The following is an 18,029-nucleotide window of genomic DNA, read 5'->3' as shown; positions in this document are numbered from 1 at the left end:
AATAAATACAAGTATAAATACATAAATACAAGTATAAATAAATAAATATAAGCATAAACAAATAAGTATAAGCATAAACAAATAAATATAAGTATAAACAAATAAATATAAGTATAAACAAATAAATATAAGTATAAACAAATAAATATAAGTATAAACAAATAAATATAAGTATAAATAAATAAATATATGTATAAACAAATAAGTATAAGTATAAACAAATAAGTATAAGTATAAACAAATAAATAAAAGTATGAACAAATAATATAAGTATAAACAAATAATATAAGTATAAATAAATATAAGTATAAACAAATAAATATAAGTATAAACAAATAAATATAAGTATAAACAAATAAATATAAGTATAAACAAATAAATATAAGTGTAAACAAATAAATATAAGTATAAATAAATAAATATAAGTATAAATAAATAAATATAAGTATAAACAAATAAATATAAGTATAAACAAATAATATAAGTATAAATAAATATAAGTATAAACAAATAAATATAAGCATAAACAAATAAGTATAAGTATAAACAAATAAATATAAGTATAAACAAATAAATATACGTATAAACAAATAAATATAAGTATAAACAAATAATATAAGTATAAACAAATAAATATAAGTATAAACAAATAAATATAAGTATAAACAAATAAATATAAGTATAAACAAATAAATATAAGAATAAACAAATAAATATAAGTATAAACAAATAAATATAAGTATAAACAAATAAATATAAGTATAAACAAATAAATATAAGAATAAACAAATAAATATACGTATAAACAAATAAATATAAGTATAAACAAATAAATATACGTATAAACAAATAAATATAAGTATAAACAAATAAGTATAAGTATAAACAAATAAATATAAGTATAAACAAATAAATATAAGTATAAACAAATAAATATAAGTATAAACAAATAAATATAAGAATAAACAAATAATATAAGTATAAACAAATAAATATAAGTATAAACAAATAAGTATAAGTATAAATAAATAAATTTAAGTATAAATAAATATAAGTATAAATAAATAAATATAAGTATAAACAAATAAATATAAGTATAAACAAATAAATATACGTATAAACAAATAAATATAAGTATAAATAAATAAATATAAGTATAAACAAATAAATATAAGTATAAACAAATAAGTATAAGTATAAACAAATAAATATAAGTATAAACAAATAAATATACGTATAAACAAATAAATATAAGTATAAACAAATAAATATAAGTATAAATAAATAAATTTAAGTATAAATAAATAAAGATAAGTATAAACAAATGAATATAAGTACAAATAAATAAATATAAGCATAAACAAATAAATATAAGTATAAACAAATAAGTATAGTATAAACAAATGAATATAAGTATAAACAAATAAGTATAAGTATAAACAAATAAATATAGGTATAAACAAATAAGTATAGTATAAACAAATGAGTATAGTATAAACAAATGAATATAAGTATAAACAAATAAATATAAGTATAAACAAATAAATATATGTATAAACAAATAAGTATAAACAAATAAATATAAGTATAAACAAATAAATATAAGTATAAACAAATAATACAAGTATAAACAAATAGATATAAGTATAAACAAATAATACAAGTATAAACAAATAAATATAAGTATAAATAAATAAATATAGGTATAAACAAATAAATATAAGTATAAACAAATAAATATAAGAATAAACAAATAAATATAGGTATAAACAAATAAATATAAGAATAAACAAATAAATATAAGTATAAACAAATAAATATAAGAATAAACAAATAAGTATGAGTATAAATAAATGAATATAAGTATAAACAAATAAATATAAGTATAAATAAATAAATTTAAGTATAAATAAATAAAGATAAGTATAAACAAATGAATATAAGTACAAATAAATAAATATAAGCATAAACAAATAAATATAAGTATAAACAAATAAGTATAGTATAAACAAATGAATATAAGTATAAACAAATAAATAAATATAAGTATAAACAAATAAATATAAGCATAAACAAATGAATATAAGTATAAACAAATAAGTATAAGTATAAACAAATAAATATAGGTATAAACAAATAAATATAAGTATAAACAAATATATATATATACATATATTACGAATAAAGGCATAATAATTTAATTTGATTTCATCAATGCTATTCTTGAAAATGGTTTAAAAATTAAACGAAATATTAAAATGAAGTAAGCATGGGTCTGTTATTAATCTATTTGCTCTATTCGTTATAGTTTTTTCGTCGTTTATTAATCTTATTTTTAGTTGTGCCTATACATTCTATCAAATATTTATCATTTAAAGATACATTTCACATAGATATATATATATACTTCTTTTTTACGTACTGAATTGTGTTTATTCCCAATATTATAAACATGTATATAGAGCTGCATATAAAATATATGATTTGAAAATGTTGTGTGTATGCATGTGCAGAGTTTGTGTTGTAAAAGTTTGATGAAAACGAGAAATGCATGAAAAAATTATTTGTTAAAAAGAAATAGTAAAATGGTTTCTATTCACAACGAATCGATTTCAAATTATGTTTTGTGGACATTTCCTCACCAGACTAATATATATATATTTAAATATATGTATATATATGTAAATGTATATATATATATATAAATATATATATATATATTTAAATATATGTATATATATACATATTTAAATGTATATATAAATATGTATATATATATTTAAATATATATATATATACATATTTAAATGTATATATATAATATATATATTTAAATATATGTATATATATTAAAATGTATATATATATTAATATATATATTTAAATATATGTATATATATATTTAAATGTATATATATAAATGTATATATATAAATATATATTTTAATATATGTATATATATATATTTAAATGTATATATAAATATATATATTTAAATATATGTATATATATTTAAATATATATATATAAATATATATATCTTAATATATGTATATATACATATTTAAATGTATATATATATAAATATATATATTTAAATATATGTTTATGTATATATTTAAATATATATTCATATATATACATATACATATATGCATCTATATGAATATATATGTATATATATATTTAAATGTATATATATAAATATATATATTCCTATATCTATATATATATATATATACATATATATGTGTATATATATGAATATATATGTCTATATATATTTAAATGTATATATAAATATATATATATTCATATATATATATACATATACATATATGTATATATATGAATATATATGAATATATACATTAAATATATATATAAATACATAAATATATGTATAAAAATATATATACATAAATATATATATATGCATAAATATATATATACATAAATATATGTACATAATATATATACATAAATATATATACATAAATATATGTACATAAATATATATATATCCATAAATATATAGATATCCATAAATATATATATGCATCAATATCTATACATAATATATATGCATAAATATGTATACATACGAGGGGCGTGCAATAAGTAATGACCCTGACCCTCTTCCCACAGCAGTAGAGCAACGAAACTTGGCACAGTTATTAGTCTTTCTCTATATAGGAACCACCCAGAGTTATGCATTTCTCCCATCGTTTGATGTAGCTCTGGAGACCGCTTTTGTAGAACACGCCAGGTTGGTCCTCCAACTACGACGTGACTTCAGAAATCAAGGCTGCACCATCTGGGAAACGCTTTCCTTTCAAAAACAACTTCATGGCTGGAAAGAGGTGAAAGTCATAGGGTGCAAGGTCAGGAGAGTAGGAGGATAGGGGAGGATTTCATAACCACACGCCCGTGCTTCTGATCTGGCGACATGCGCGTTGTGGAACGGAGCGTTGTCCTGCAGGAGGAGGGTACCTTTGCTGATCTTGCTCCGCCTCTTGATTTTGATAGCTTCCCTTAATTTCCTCAAAAGTGAAACATAATAGGCTCTTGTAATTTTGGTACACTTTGCCAGGAAATTTGTCATCACTACACCGTCCTGGTCCCAGAAGACTGTGAGCATGACCTTGCCAGCGGAGGGCTGCACCCTTGCCTTCTTTGGAGGTGGTGAGTCCAAGTGCTTCCACTGCATTGACTGGGCTTTGGGCTCTGGATCATAGTGATGGACCCAGGTTTCATCCTGTGTAATCAGTCTTTTGAAAAACTTTGACTCATCTTCTTGGCACATCTCCAAATTCATTCTCGAGCACTCGACGCGTTCTCGCTTCTGGAATGGTATGAGCAACCTGGGAATCCATCTGGCAAACACCTTATATATATGCAAATGGTCATGAATGATAGTTTCCACGGACTCTGTACTAATCTTGACATCTTGGGTTATTTGGCGAATAGTAATGCGCCGATCTTCCAAAATGGCAGCCTCAACTTGACGGGCAGATACCTCATCAATGGCAGAAGGGGACGACTGGGTCTGGGAGCTGTTTTCACAGGCTTTCGACCATGTTTGAATTCACAAAATTTAAACTAGATCAGATAACTGAAAGTGGATCAGGAGCATTACTTATTGCACGCCCCTCGTATATAAATATATATGCATAAATATATATATGCATAAATATATATGCATAAATATATGTATACATAAATATATATATACATATATATATACATAAATATATATATGTATAAATATATATATATATAAATATATATGCATAAATATATATACATAAATATATATAAATATGTGTGTGTTGTGTGTGTGTATGTGTGTGTGTGTGTGTGTAAATATCCCACTATCATAATTCTATTAGAGCGAAAATACCAAATTTAACCTAATTACTTTTGTTTGCAAATCACTATAGAACATCATCAATATTTCGTTGGATTACAAAGGGTTTGAGACTTTGATTAAAGAATACAAATTGGGTATCAGTTGTATTTGAAAAGCTTTTTGTGCAGTTCCTGAAAAACAAATCGAAGAGAAATTGAATATATGGGCAAATTTATATCAATCTTCACAACTTGACACATGATTATAAGATTGAGAAGTAGAAAAAATCAATTGGTAAAATAGTATAAGGCCGTTCTGATGCTTTGATAGGAAATAGTAACACATTTATCTTTAACTTCTTGTTCACTATAATGGGGAGCGATTTTCTATCTATCTTCACAGTTATGAATTCAGATAATAATAATAATAATAATAACAATTTCTAATGTAATAATACATACATATATATATAACTACTTAATTTACTCACATAAAATTAATATACGAAAGCATAGATTTATGCGTAAACTTTAAGTATTTACTTCAAAAGTGCTCGATACGTAGGTAGAGCTAGTCAGTAAGTTATAAAATGTATATGACGATTAAGCTACACTGAATATTCCGCATTTCATCCACTCTAGGACTCTTCAGGCTTATGCGCGAATTCTGTAGTTGTTTGTCGTTTTTATATGCGCATCTTCTATTGAGATTTTAGTTAGCCAATCAGCTTTCTAGTATCCTTTCTTAAGTGACACAGTCAAAATAATATATATATATATAGATATATATATATATATATATATTATTTTGACTGTGTCACTTTAAAAAGTATTTCAGTATATATTCAAGCGAACGTGAGCATTGGTATTGTCTGTACAATAATAACTGTTTTTATATAAGTTGTGGGTCACTTTAAAAGATATACTGTTATTTTGTACTGTACGGGAACACTCACATACGAGTATATATAATCCATATTACACATTACCCTCATGTGTCAAAGGTCCCACTGTACAGGGGTCAACGTCGTCCGTTCCGGCTTTGATTTGTCGTCAGTGTAGCTAGTTGAAATAAACTTTTCTTCGAATAGAAACTTAGACGTAGATGTTCGTTTAAAGTTTTGATTTAAGTTCATAGAGAGAAATCGTTAACAAGGAGTAAGATACTAACTGAACTTCTATTAATTAGTTAACTAATACTTAACGCAAATGAGTGAGCCCAAGGAACGGAGATCTTGGGAGTTTGCTTTTGGTGATGATAAAAATTTCCCTTTTGTTAATAAAGCATTATAGGCCATCTACCTCGCGCAACCTCTCGTGAACAGATTCGCATTATTTGAAACGTGTCTTGAGCGGCTTTCGTAGATAGATTTTTGCTTACTCTCAGCTCGACAGACAAACGTGACGTCATTGCTTTATTTTCTTGTCATATCTCTTTGCTCTCGAACCTATCTGACTCTTGTTTCTTTGTGTTTTGACCTACGGATCACCTGTCTATGATACAGTCTTTGGGAATCCATCTGTTTTTTTTACAGATTGGAGGTTATTATCACGGCCTGAACTGCTAGCCCAACTCAAAATTTTATACTAGTTCATTACACGTCGCTATTCGACACAAAGCTACACATTGTGTAACACACACACACACACACACACACACACACGTGTGTATATAAATATATGTGTGCGTGTGTGCGTGAAACACGGTGGCACACACACAAGAAAACTGCAGCTGAATGGTTTGGGTGGATGAAAATGCCGAGAATAGAAACACCACTTAGACAACGACAAGAAAGATACATAAAGTACTGAGATCCTCGGTCCAGAGAAAAACAACGGTCGTTAACAACGACAAATCAATGACAAACGGCTGTTGCGATAATGCAGCGTGGCTGGCAATGATGATCGAAAGTAGTAAGGAGTAATTGAAATCTGGGGAAGCTTGCTCTCAATCAGTTTCCTGTGAATACCACTTGTTTCACTGTTAATGATAATTCTTTGATAAAATAATAACAATAATGAATTTAACTATCATACAAACCTGGAAGTAGAGTTCGAACTCCTCATCAGTATACATAGGTACGCTAGAAAGTGATTAGTCTTAAAACGTAGTAACGTATCTGTAATGTGATTGGCTCCAACCTTTCTTCAGTGCAACCTCTCCCTCACAGACGTGATATTACAAATGTTAGTCTTTTCTATAAATATTATTATGACGTATGTTCTACAGAATTTTTTCTGCCTTAGTCCATGCTTCCTTTGTTTAAGCTCTTTAGATTCGTTGGTCTAGTGGTCTCGATCAACCCACTATTTGACACCGCACTGTAATACAGTTTCTTATTCCAGTAGCTTCTTTTCCAAGAACTGCTTCATGCTTACTCTTTTCCTTCTGCCTGTAGTTTTAGCATCTCATCTTCAAGACCACAGCCAATAAGCATCTCCTGTCTTTGCAATAGTTTTTTTTTTTTTCGTTCTTGTTATCTTCTTTCATCAAGTGGCTTAACACCTTGTCTGTAACGATTTCCCTGGAAGGGTACTAATAAAATAGTATTACTATTAGACCAGCTGTGGTAATTTGTGGAAAAATGAAGGATTTCAAATTATGAAATAAAGAATAAAAATAAATTTACTCTTCAATATCATTTTTCTCAGTATCATCATCATCATCATCATCATCATCATCATCATCATCATACCCTTCTTCTGCTGCTGCTACTACTACTACTACTACTACTACTAATAATAATAATAATAATAATAATAATAATAATAATAATAAACACTTTTGGTGAAACTGGCATCTGTTCGTGCCACAAAAATTGTCGTGAAGGGTCAAAGAGCGCTACCTTGATTTTTACTAGAAATGCACGGAGAGTACTGGAACTTATCGGTCCGTATTCAGACAAAAGCTAACGGTCGTTATCAGTGACAAATCAATGGTAAACGGATGTTGTGAGGAAGCAACGTGATTTACAAAGGTTATCGAAAGGCGTGAAAATGTTAGAGTTGTTGCCGTTCAAACACAGGAAATACTACCTGTTGTTATCAGTGAGTGATAACTAATAATGATTCATACGAAAACTTTTAAGAGGTAAATAATAATAATAATAATAATAATAATAATAATAATAATAATAATAATAATAATAATAATAATAATAATAATTGCTAAAAGGCAAATGATTATAAGACGGAAAATATCAAAAGTAAAAACCAACTAAGAAATAAAAGTAAGAAATATATTTAAAAATAACAAAACTGTTTTAAAATTATTCAATTTAATCATACTGAATTTATAAAGTTGGATTTGAGTTTTTTGTTTGTTTGTTTTTTGGTTTTTGGTTTTTTTTAGACAATAAAACAATATTGTTGGATTGTTCTTTCTTTGTTTTGTTTTGTTTTTTTATTTGTTGTTTTTTTTTATTTTATCACTTCATATACCCTTCATGTATTTCTCACAATCCTTTTACTACCTTTTCTCTTTACTCCACTTCTTCCACCGCCCCTCTTTCATGATTCTATCTCTTTTTCCTAATCCCTCTTTCTTTCCTCTCCCTTTTTGAAGAAGTTTTCTTCTTTGATGATGCAAATGTCATTTTTTGTCATTTCTGCTTTTCGTGGTGTTTTGTAACTTCTTTCCAATACTAGTAACAATCGACAATTAAGATTACAGAAAGAAAAATACGATTGTTAAAATGGGATCACAAATAAATGAAGACCTTTAAATTATCTCTGCTTCATTTTGTTCTTTCTTGTCTTGCTTTCAACCAAACTCGTTTTATTCTCTTTTATATTGCTTTGTATTTATATTGTCTACCTTTAGCAATCTTCCTTTCTAATCTTTTTGTTTCATTCATTCGACTTTTTTCTGCTTACATTGTGTATGTGTTTTTTTTTTCAGTCAAATGATCTGAATTTATTATTTAATTGCCTAGCCCAAAAGTGCGTCAATTGTTTCCTTGGTTGCCAGGCTTTCAAATTGTTTTAATGTTTTGTTGTGTTTTTCCTAACATTTATATTGCTTTATTTATCTTACTTTCAAAAGTTTAAACCGTTCCGTTTATCATTCTGCCAAATATATTTATCGTTGTAATGCCTTCAAGTATTTTAATTGTTTCTTTTATAACCTTTATTTGAAAAGTCTGAGTGTACAATGCGATAAACGCCATTTTGAAAATTACGAAACTATCACTACAAAAAGCAATCAAGTCTACCATTAATAAGTTTCTTCTATTTATTAAAAAGAATTAAAAGATTTTCCAAAATAAATCACTGTAGTGAAAAATAAATTGATATTACCATTTATTCGGCTTAATATTTGAAAATTTTGAGTGCAAAGGCCAATAAACGCCATTTTGGAAATTACGAAACTATTACTACAAAACGCCATGCATTTCAGTACTATAACATACATCAAAATTATATTTTCATAATATGATAAAGGCAGCATTTTTTCGTTTTCAGTTAAAATAAAATTATAGTTAAAGTATAGATTTAATATAGTCATTCTTTTTATCGTTAAATGACTCAATATGGAAGAACTGGATTTATCGCGTCTTATATTCAAACTCTTCATTCATAAACGTTATAAGTATTTTCTATTATCTGTTTTTTTTTTGTTTGTTTTTTTTTTTGCAAAATGGTATCGTTCCTCATAGTTCTGACAAATATTTTATTCTTTTTTTTTATTGCCAGGCTTTCAAGAGTTTTAATTTTATATATATATATATATTTTTGTATTCCAAACGTTTTGTATTCCAAACGTTTAAATTGTTTTGTTTTCCATCGTCTTAATTTTAAAAATTTAGTAGTTGTTTTGGTTATCTTTATGTCAAATATTTTAATTACTTTTTCATTTATTAATTTGTTTAGTGCGTACTATTATCCTCGTCTTTCTTAGTTGTTGCTTCATGACGTTTCGGCCAACTATTCCTCTGGCCTTCGTCAGGTGGTAACCGCGACGAGATAGGAACTACGAATCTCCTAACTGCATTGTAATTGCTGAGAATGCAGCCACCTGACTAAGGCCAGAGGAATAGTTGGCCGAAACGTCGTGAAACAACTAAGAAAGATGGGGATAATAGTCCGCAATAAATAAATTAATAAATAATATTCATCTCACTAATGAATTCCAATTAAATAATATATTTATGCTTTTTTATTATCTTACTTTCAAATAGTTAAAATGTTTCTTTTATTGTATCCCTCCCACTGTTTTGCTTTTCATTATTTTACTTGCAAATTTGTTTAGCAATTTATTTTATATTTTTGCTACCAAGCATTTAAATTTTTTTTAATATTATATTGCATTTTTAAAAGGTTAACCCTTCTTTATCATCTTTCTTTGTTTTTCATCTCTTTCAAATGGTTTGTAACTTTTAATTTAATTGCCTTAATATAAAATGTATATTTTTATTGTTTTTTTTTCTAAATGTTCTGCTCTTACAGTTATAATTTTTTTTATTGCCGAAATTCGAAATGTTTTAGTTGTTTTATAGTCTTGATTTTTAACGTTTTAACTGATACTTTTCTCTTGTTTCAAAGTGTGTTATTGTTCCTCGCTGTTTAAGTATGAAATGTTTGAACTGATACTTTTGTGTAAACTTTTTAATTGTTTTTTTTTTCATTGTCTTATTTTCAAATAGCTAAACACTTTCTTTATTGTCTCAGAATATTTTAATTGTTTTTCATTATCTTGCTTTCAGCTTTTTATTCGATGGTTTTTATTGTTTCGCTTCTAAATATTTGTTCTCATATATTATAAGTGGTGCTGTGATAACAAAATATTCTTTTCATTCTTTTGACTCTTGGGTATATATCCGACACTTAATCAACCGAGAACCACATCCGTCTATATAAAAACATATAAGATATTAATGAATATATACTCAAGAGTAAAAACAATGAAAAGAATATGCTGTTGTCACAGCCCTTATTATAAGTTAGTGTTTTATTTTATTGCTACGAAATATTCCCGTTTTTGTTTTTATTGAAATTCGAAATGTTTTATTGTCTTGTTTTTTTATGTTTTAACTGATGCTTTCTGTCTTTCCAAATGCTTTAGCCGTTTCTTGTTGCTTTCAACTGTTTCTTTTATCGTCTTGCTTACAAATGGTTTTATTGTACTTTGGTTTCATTGTCTTGATTTCAATTGTTGTTAACTGTTTAATTCATTGTGTATCTTCTATATATTTTAATTGCACTTAATTGCCTGTCTTTATTCATTTTTATTTTATCAAGTATTCTGTTCCTGATCCTCCTGCTTTTAAATATTTTTGATTTTAAATACATTTGGTTCTTTTTTCAATTTCATTCTTTTTCTTTTTATTTTTGTTTTCATTATTTTGATTCGAAATGTAATTATTTTCTTTTGTATTATGTTGTATTTTCTTTTGTATTATGTTGTATTTTCTTTTGTATTATCTTGTATTTTCTTTTGTATTATCTTGTATTTTCTTTTGTATTATGTTGTATTTTCTTTTGTATTATCTTGTATTTTCTTTTGTGTTATCTTGTATTTTCTTTTGTATTATTTTGTATTTTCTTTTGTATTATCTTGTATTTTCTTTTGTATTATCTTGTATTTTCTTTTGTATTATCTTGTATTTTCTTTTGTATTATCTTGTATTTTCTTTTGTATTATCTTGTATTTTCTTTTGTATTATCTTGTATTTTCTTTTGTATTATCTTGTATTTTCTTTTGTATTATCTTGTATTTTCTTTTGTATTATCTTGTATTTTCTTTTGTATTATCTTGTATTTTCTTTTGTGTTATCTTGTATTTTCTTTTGTATTATCTTGTATTTTCTTTTGTATTATCTTGTATTTTCTTTTGTATTATCTTGTATTTTCTTTTGTGTTATCTTGTATTTTTTTTTGTATTATCTTGTATTTTCTTTTGTATTATCTTGTATTTTCTTTTGTATTATCTTGTATTTTCTTTTGTGTTATCTTGTATTTTTTTTTGTATTATCTTGTATTTTCTTTTGTATTATCTTGTATTTTCTTTTGTATTATCTTGTATTTTCTTTTGTGGTATCTTTCTACATGGAAATTTCTCTTCGCTTCTTTTTTTCAAAGCTTTGCCATGTTTTTGTTATTTATTATGTTTTCTTTTTTGCTTTCAGAAACGTATTTTCTTGGATTTTAACGTAATAAACCTCTTTGCAATGTTATTAAATTAAACTTAAATGTAAACAATGGTAAAACAAGAAAAAAAAAGGACAATAAACATTGTAAATGCGTATGAATCGGCTCGGTACGTTGGAAAAAGTCTAAAATGAATGTTACTGTAAAATTACAATACAGACTAAGTTACAAATTAACCTTCTCGGCGCTTTACGGAATATCTACAAAAAATGTATAACAAAGTTTTTGTAACATCTTTGTAACGTGATGTGCCATCAAAAAAAGTTACTGCCTTACGACTCTTGTTCCTTTATATCTATGTTGTTTATTATTCAAATCCCTACTTTTCAAAAAGATCAGATACGATTGGAAAAGATTACATCGCATAGACTTTGATAGATGGATGCACAACACTAGCTTGTTAATCCGACGAGGTACTAGATTTGAGTTTGTGTTCCCACTTTATAAGTATTTATCTGGCGATGCTAATGTTTTACGGAACCCAGCCCCGAGCAAAGTTTATTTAGTGTTAGGGTAGTTAGGTTTGTATAACACTTCGAGCGTAAAAACATTATTAGGTTCTAGACTAGGGTGAGTATGAAAGTTGATCCTATCCCCGTCTTTATTTTTCGTCGGCGCTAAGACAGCTTCCAAAGATGCCCAGTCCACCCTTTGTTTTGTCCCCGGTCTGTTGCCCCTATTCGTATACTTATCTTGGAAGACGCCGTCCATTCCTATGTCCCCAGCCCTATCTAATTTTTTTTTTTTTTTTACATGGGGGTCACCACTTATCAAGGTCCGAAGGCCACTCAGGGATAAGGGTTATTGCGTGTACAGTAATCAATGCGATAATATTGTAGTAATCATTAGTATTGTGGGTTTTGATAGAGTGTCTTACTTAAGGGGGCGGTTTGTCAGGAGTTTGTTTATGTTGGACTTGAAGACGTCCAAGTTGTAGTCAGGTGAGAAACAGGCAAGCGGTAGAGAGTTCCACTGGCGTGCAGTTCTAAGAAACATCGTCCTTAAGTTCCCCACTCCCCACTAGGGAACGACCTGCTTGTTTTCGACTTTCAGTCGGAAAACAGTTGGCGCTCCATACTTAGAATTAGGTTGGGAGGACCCTTTACTAACTCGCCCCCATATGCATTTTATTTAGTTGTTTTCCTTTTCTTTCTTTTGGGGTGTATTTTAGCTTGCCCCCCTCCCCATCATCTCATCCCATATATATATATTAAAAAATACTCTTTTGTTTGTACATATTATTATCGGGCACCTTTCATAGAAATATAGGGTAGAAAGAGACTAACAACGTCTCTTCTGTGAGAAATCTGTTGCATGAAAGAGAAGCTATCAACACCAGCCAGATTTCAAAGTCGATTTTGCACTCTGTCAAGGCATGGAAAGAGTGCTCTGTGTGGCATCTTTTCATATGTGGCAACAGTATTGCATCTTTTTACGTATTTGACGTATCACACTTTTTTTACTATGGAGTCAACGTTTATTAAGGCCAAATAGCTACTCGAGCATAATGATTGAACACTGTCATGACCCGTAATGGATGAAATTAAGAAGGACTTGATTATTTACGTGAACGGCTCAAAAAGAACTTGTTTACGTTGGACTATGTTATAATCAGCTGAGAAGCACCCCCGCGATATTGCGTTCCACATACGGGCAACTTAAGGAAAGAAGCTTTGATCATGGAATTTTCGTTTAGTTGTATTATTTTTTTTTTAATAAAAACTAAAACCTTTCTGTACTACCTTTATTTTTTCAACTAGATCATACGTACTTTAATGTTTCAGAAAGTTCCATATTTGGGCAATACGCCAAATATGTATGCAGTATGCAGTTTATGTATGAAATCCCAATTTCTCTAGTTCTGGTTAAAATTGCAACCTGTGTTCAACAATATGAATATGATTGGGTTACTGTAGATATCTAATATTACATAATTTTTAAGTGGCTTATATTCAATAAAACACAAATAAAGACCAAACTATAATTTATGTAGCACAAATTGTTACAATGTAGATTCAGCTATAAACAACGACTTTACTATGATTTCATGGTATATTTTAACTAGATAGTTTCACACTTATCAAGGCCAAAAGCCATTCAATGATAAGGGTTCATAAGATGGAATGACGGTCAGTTGTTAGACGAAGAATAGAGGATTCAGAATGATTGATGAAAAGGACCAGGTTCGAATACTTGTGACGATAGTTCATGACAGGAATCTGTTTATATTGGATTTAAAGAAAACGCTGTTGTAATCTGCAAGGAAGCAATCTCATGATACTGTGTTCGATAAATGAGAATCTCTTTACATAAAGTATCTCTACGTCAAATTAGCACCTTATTTCTCGGCAACAATTTGCCTTATTCGGAGTGAATATTAGTAAAAAAAAAATAATAATGATGGTGATAATAGCTAGCAGGGAAACCCGACGTTGCCCAGGATTGAATAAGGAACAACGAATGCTCCACACTTCCAATACTTTTAATGTCATCGAATCGATTGATTGCTTGCACTAGCCGGGAACCCACCGCGGTGCACAGGGAAGGACCTCCCATGCTTTTTACAGTGACTTGGTAAACAATACATTGCACTGTAGAGAACCTACTGTTCATTTTATGAAATTATTTTTGAAATTCTTTAATCAAAGTTTCAAGTGCAAAAGTCATATCTCACTCCCTATCACAAATTGTTACGTTTCCAACCCGTTTCCCTAACTGGGAAGAACAACACGCATCACTTCAAGATCTGTTTTGGACCACAGTTTCCGATGATTGCATAACGAAGGCCGACAGCCCACTCGGGAACGCTGATCATGCAGTGATAATGGTTAAAATCGCCCTAAACTAGAGTTAAGGACGATTTCAACCATTATTATTGCATGATCAGCCAAAACTGCGGAGCCAGTGCTCAAAACAACGAGATATTATAAAAAGGCTGAATGGGAAGCCATCAGGGAACTAATTAGAGATGCCCCATGGGGAAATATTTTTTCTCTCCCTGCTGAACAGTGCAAACGAGACCACTGACTGGTTCAAAACTGCAATCGAAGCGCATGTTCCCATGCGGAAATTTTATAGTAAGCCCCACTCTCCCCAATGGTTTACTTCGACTTGCGCAACTGCCATTGCTCAAAAGCAGCATGTATGCCACAGATTTAACCGACATAAGTCCAGTTCAAACAGACTGAAGTATATAGAAGCTAGAAATAACGTTAAGAAAGAAATAGCGAAAGCTAAGAGAGAATTTACGGAAACCACTAAAAAACGCATCGAAGCACAAAAACTAGGAACTCGTCACTTCTGGAAAATCTACAACAGTGTAGTAAATAATGGGCAATCAACAATCCCCCCACTAACCAACAATCACGAGGTTGTCTCCTCAGCAACCGAGAAGGCTAACATGCTTGCCAGTCGGTTTGCCGCAAACTCCACACTGGACCCTTCCAACCACCCCCTACCTGACTTTCCTATGCGGACAGACGCCACGCTAGACGATCTGAAAATCACCCCTACTCAGGTGCATGCTATCATAAAAAATCTTAACACTTCAAAAGCATGTGGACCCGATCTCATCCCAGCTGTGTTATTAAAAAAATGCACAGCCGAAGTAGCTCCAGTTCTCTCCAAACTCTACAACAAATGCCTTAATGAAGCTTGCTTTCCGGGCTGTTGGAAAACTGCTTCTGTTGAGTATACAAGAATTCTGGCGAAAGGACTGACCCATTAAATTATCGCCCCATTAGCCTCCTCCCACTTTTCGCCAAAATATTTGAGACCATAATTAACCATGCTCTATTCCATCACCTTACAGATGCTAAGCCTCTGACTGACCAACATGGATCTAGACAAGCCAGTTCCACAGCAGACATCCTTACTGTAATCTCTGAACGTATATACCATTCACTGGATATCTAAGGCTTTTGACAGGGTATAGCATGAGGGTCTCCTCAGGAAAATTAGATCATATGGTATCACTGGTAGAATACTTAACATAATTAAATCCTTCTTAGATAAGAGAAAAATCCAGGTTGTCCTCAGCCGTCGTACATCTAAACAACATGATATAAATGCGGGAGTGCCCCAGGGGTCTATCCTTGAACCTCTATTGTTCCTGATATTCATAAATGACCTCCCCGACAAAATTGCCTCTGAGATGGGTATATATGCTGATGACACTACACTCTATAACAGGCACGACAGGAAGACGAATGAACACATTTCTAAAGAAATGGCAGAAACACTAGAGGAAGACCTTCAATCTGTAGTGGAATGGGGACAAAAATGGATGGTCACGTTCAATGCCGCCAAGACTAAACTAGTCTCATTCAATAATTACAAGAAACCCTCTCTACCACCTATTGCAATGGCCAACGACTCTTTATCTGAGAGTACATCTTTCAAACTCCTTAGCCTAACGATCACAGGAAACATGAGTTGGAACAATTCCATTGAAGGCATTGCCAGGGCCGCTGTAAGAAAGGTGTGCTCTCTCTACCGTGCTAGACAACTACTTACACCCGAAAGTATCCTGTACCTCTATAAGGCCACCATTCGCCCATGTATGGAGTATTGCTGTCACATTTGGGCTGGTGCATCTGCTACTAGTCTCTCGCTCCTTGACCAGGTTCAAAAGAGAGTCGCAAACCTGATAGGCCCTGAACTGGCATCTAAGCCTCAGCCTCTGTCCCATCGACGAAATTTTACATCTCTCTGCCTGTTCTACAAGTATTTTAGTGGTGAATGCTCTGACGAACTGCAAGGACTTGTGCCCCCGCGACATGAGCACCCTCGACAAACCCGACAGGCTGCTAAATCCCACCCCACACTGTAGAGATCCTTAGATGTAAAAGATCTTTCTACTCCAATAGTTTCTTTCCCAGAACCGCTAGACTTTGGAATTCCATTCCAGGTCCCTGCTTCCCCAACAGAACTGACGTGCAGAAGTTCAAGTGTAACGTGAACCGACATCTTGCTGCCCAAATCTCTACATAGTACCCCGGTAGTTGTCGCCCCTGATAGTAGCCCCCTACGCCAAAGTGGCAGTTTGCCTTGTTTGGGGTGAAAATGTAATAATAAAAAAAAAGTATCATAGTTGGATTATCGCTAAACAGAAACATTCATTTCGGACGCACCCCTGTCTTATCAAAGAACATGCTGTTGATTTTAAACGCCGTGCCCTTCTGCTTGAGCGGTGATAAAACTTCTCAAATGCACTTGTGATGTTAGGCTGCATAAAAGTGTCAACTTTTGTCAAAATCGAACCGTTCCTTCTTTAATCAGATTTTTTCGATTGTCGATTTTCGATACTTATCAAAGGTATTCCGATACAAAACCTATGGAAGAACACTCTCAGACACACAAAGTTTATTTTTATTAATTTCATGAATACCGGACCAGCTGTTTCGGTCTTCATAGGAAACGAACTCACACACATACAGCGACAAAGTGTTTTTTATATATAAGTAAAAATTAAATAATCACTTTGGTCTATAGCTCACACATCACACAGCAAACATAGTTCCGTTATTTTTCAGGCCATGGAATGTAATACTTTTGTCTCTTACTTCTTTTAGCTTCTGCTTTTAAACTGGTACTTTTAAACATTATTTATAATGTGCTTATCAAGATCAAGAGACAGTCGAGGATAAAAATTAATGAAACTAAAACGGTTGTCATGTAAGATGAAGAATTTTATGAGAATATCAAGAGTGATTAATTAATTTCGAATGCTTGTGAAGAATGTCCATGATAGAAATTGGTTTACATTGGTTTGAAGACGATCATGGTGTAGTCTTCGAGAAAACAGTCCTTTGATAATGTGATCCACGGATAGGAAGTCCTTGTTTGTGGAAATTTTGCTTGGCGCTAGGCACCCAGAGAGTATCATGAAAGTTTTTTTCGTTGTCGTGGCAAGACGAGTTATTGCTGTGAATTTTTTACAAATACACACCAGAGATTGGAGCCTATATATATATATATATATATATATATATATATATATATATATATATATATATATATATACAGTT

This window comes from Euprymna scolopes, chromosome 5 (genome assembly GCF_053919585.1).
Source record: "Euprymna scolopes isolate OS-2025 chromosome 5, ASM5391958v1, whole genome shotgun sequence".
Taxonomy (NCBI): Eukaryota; Metazoa; Mollusca; class Cephalopoda; order Sepiida; family Sepiolidae; genus Euprymna; species Euprymna scolopes.
Note: the sequence above shows the minus strand (reverse complement) of the source record.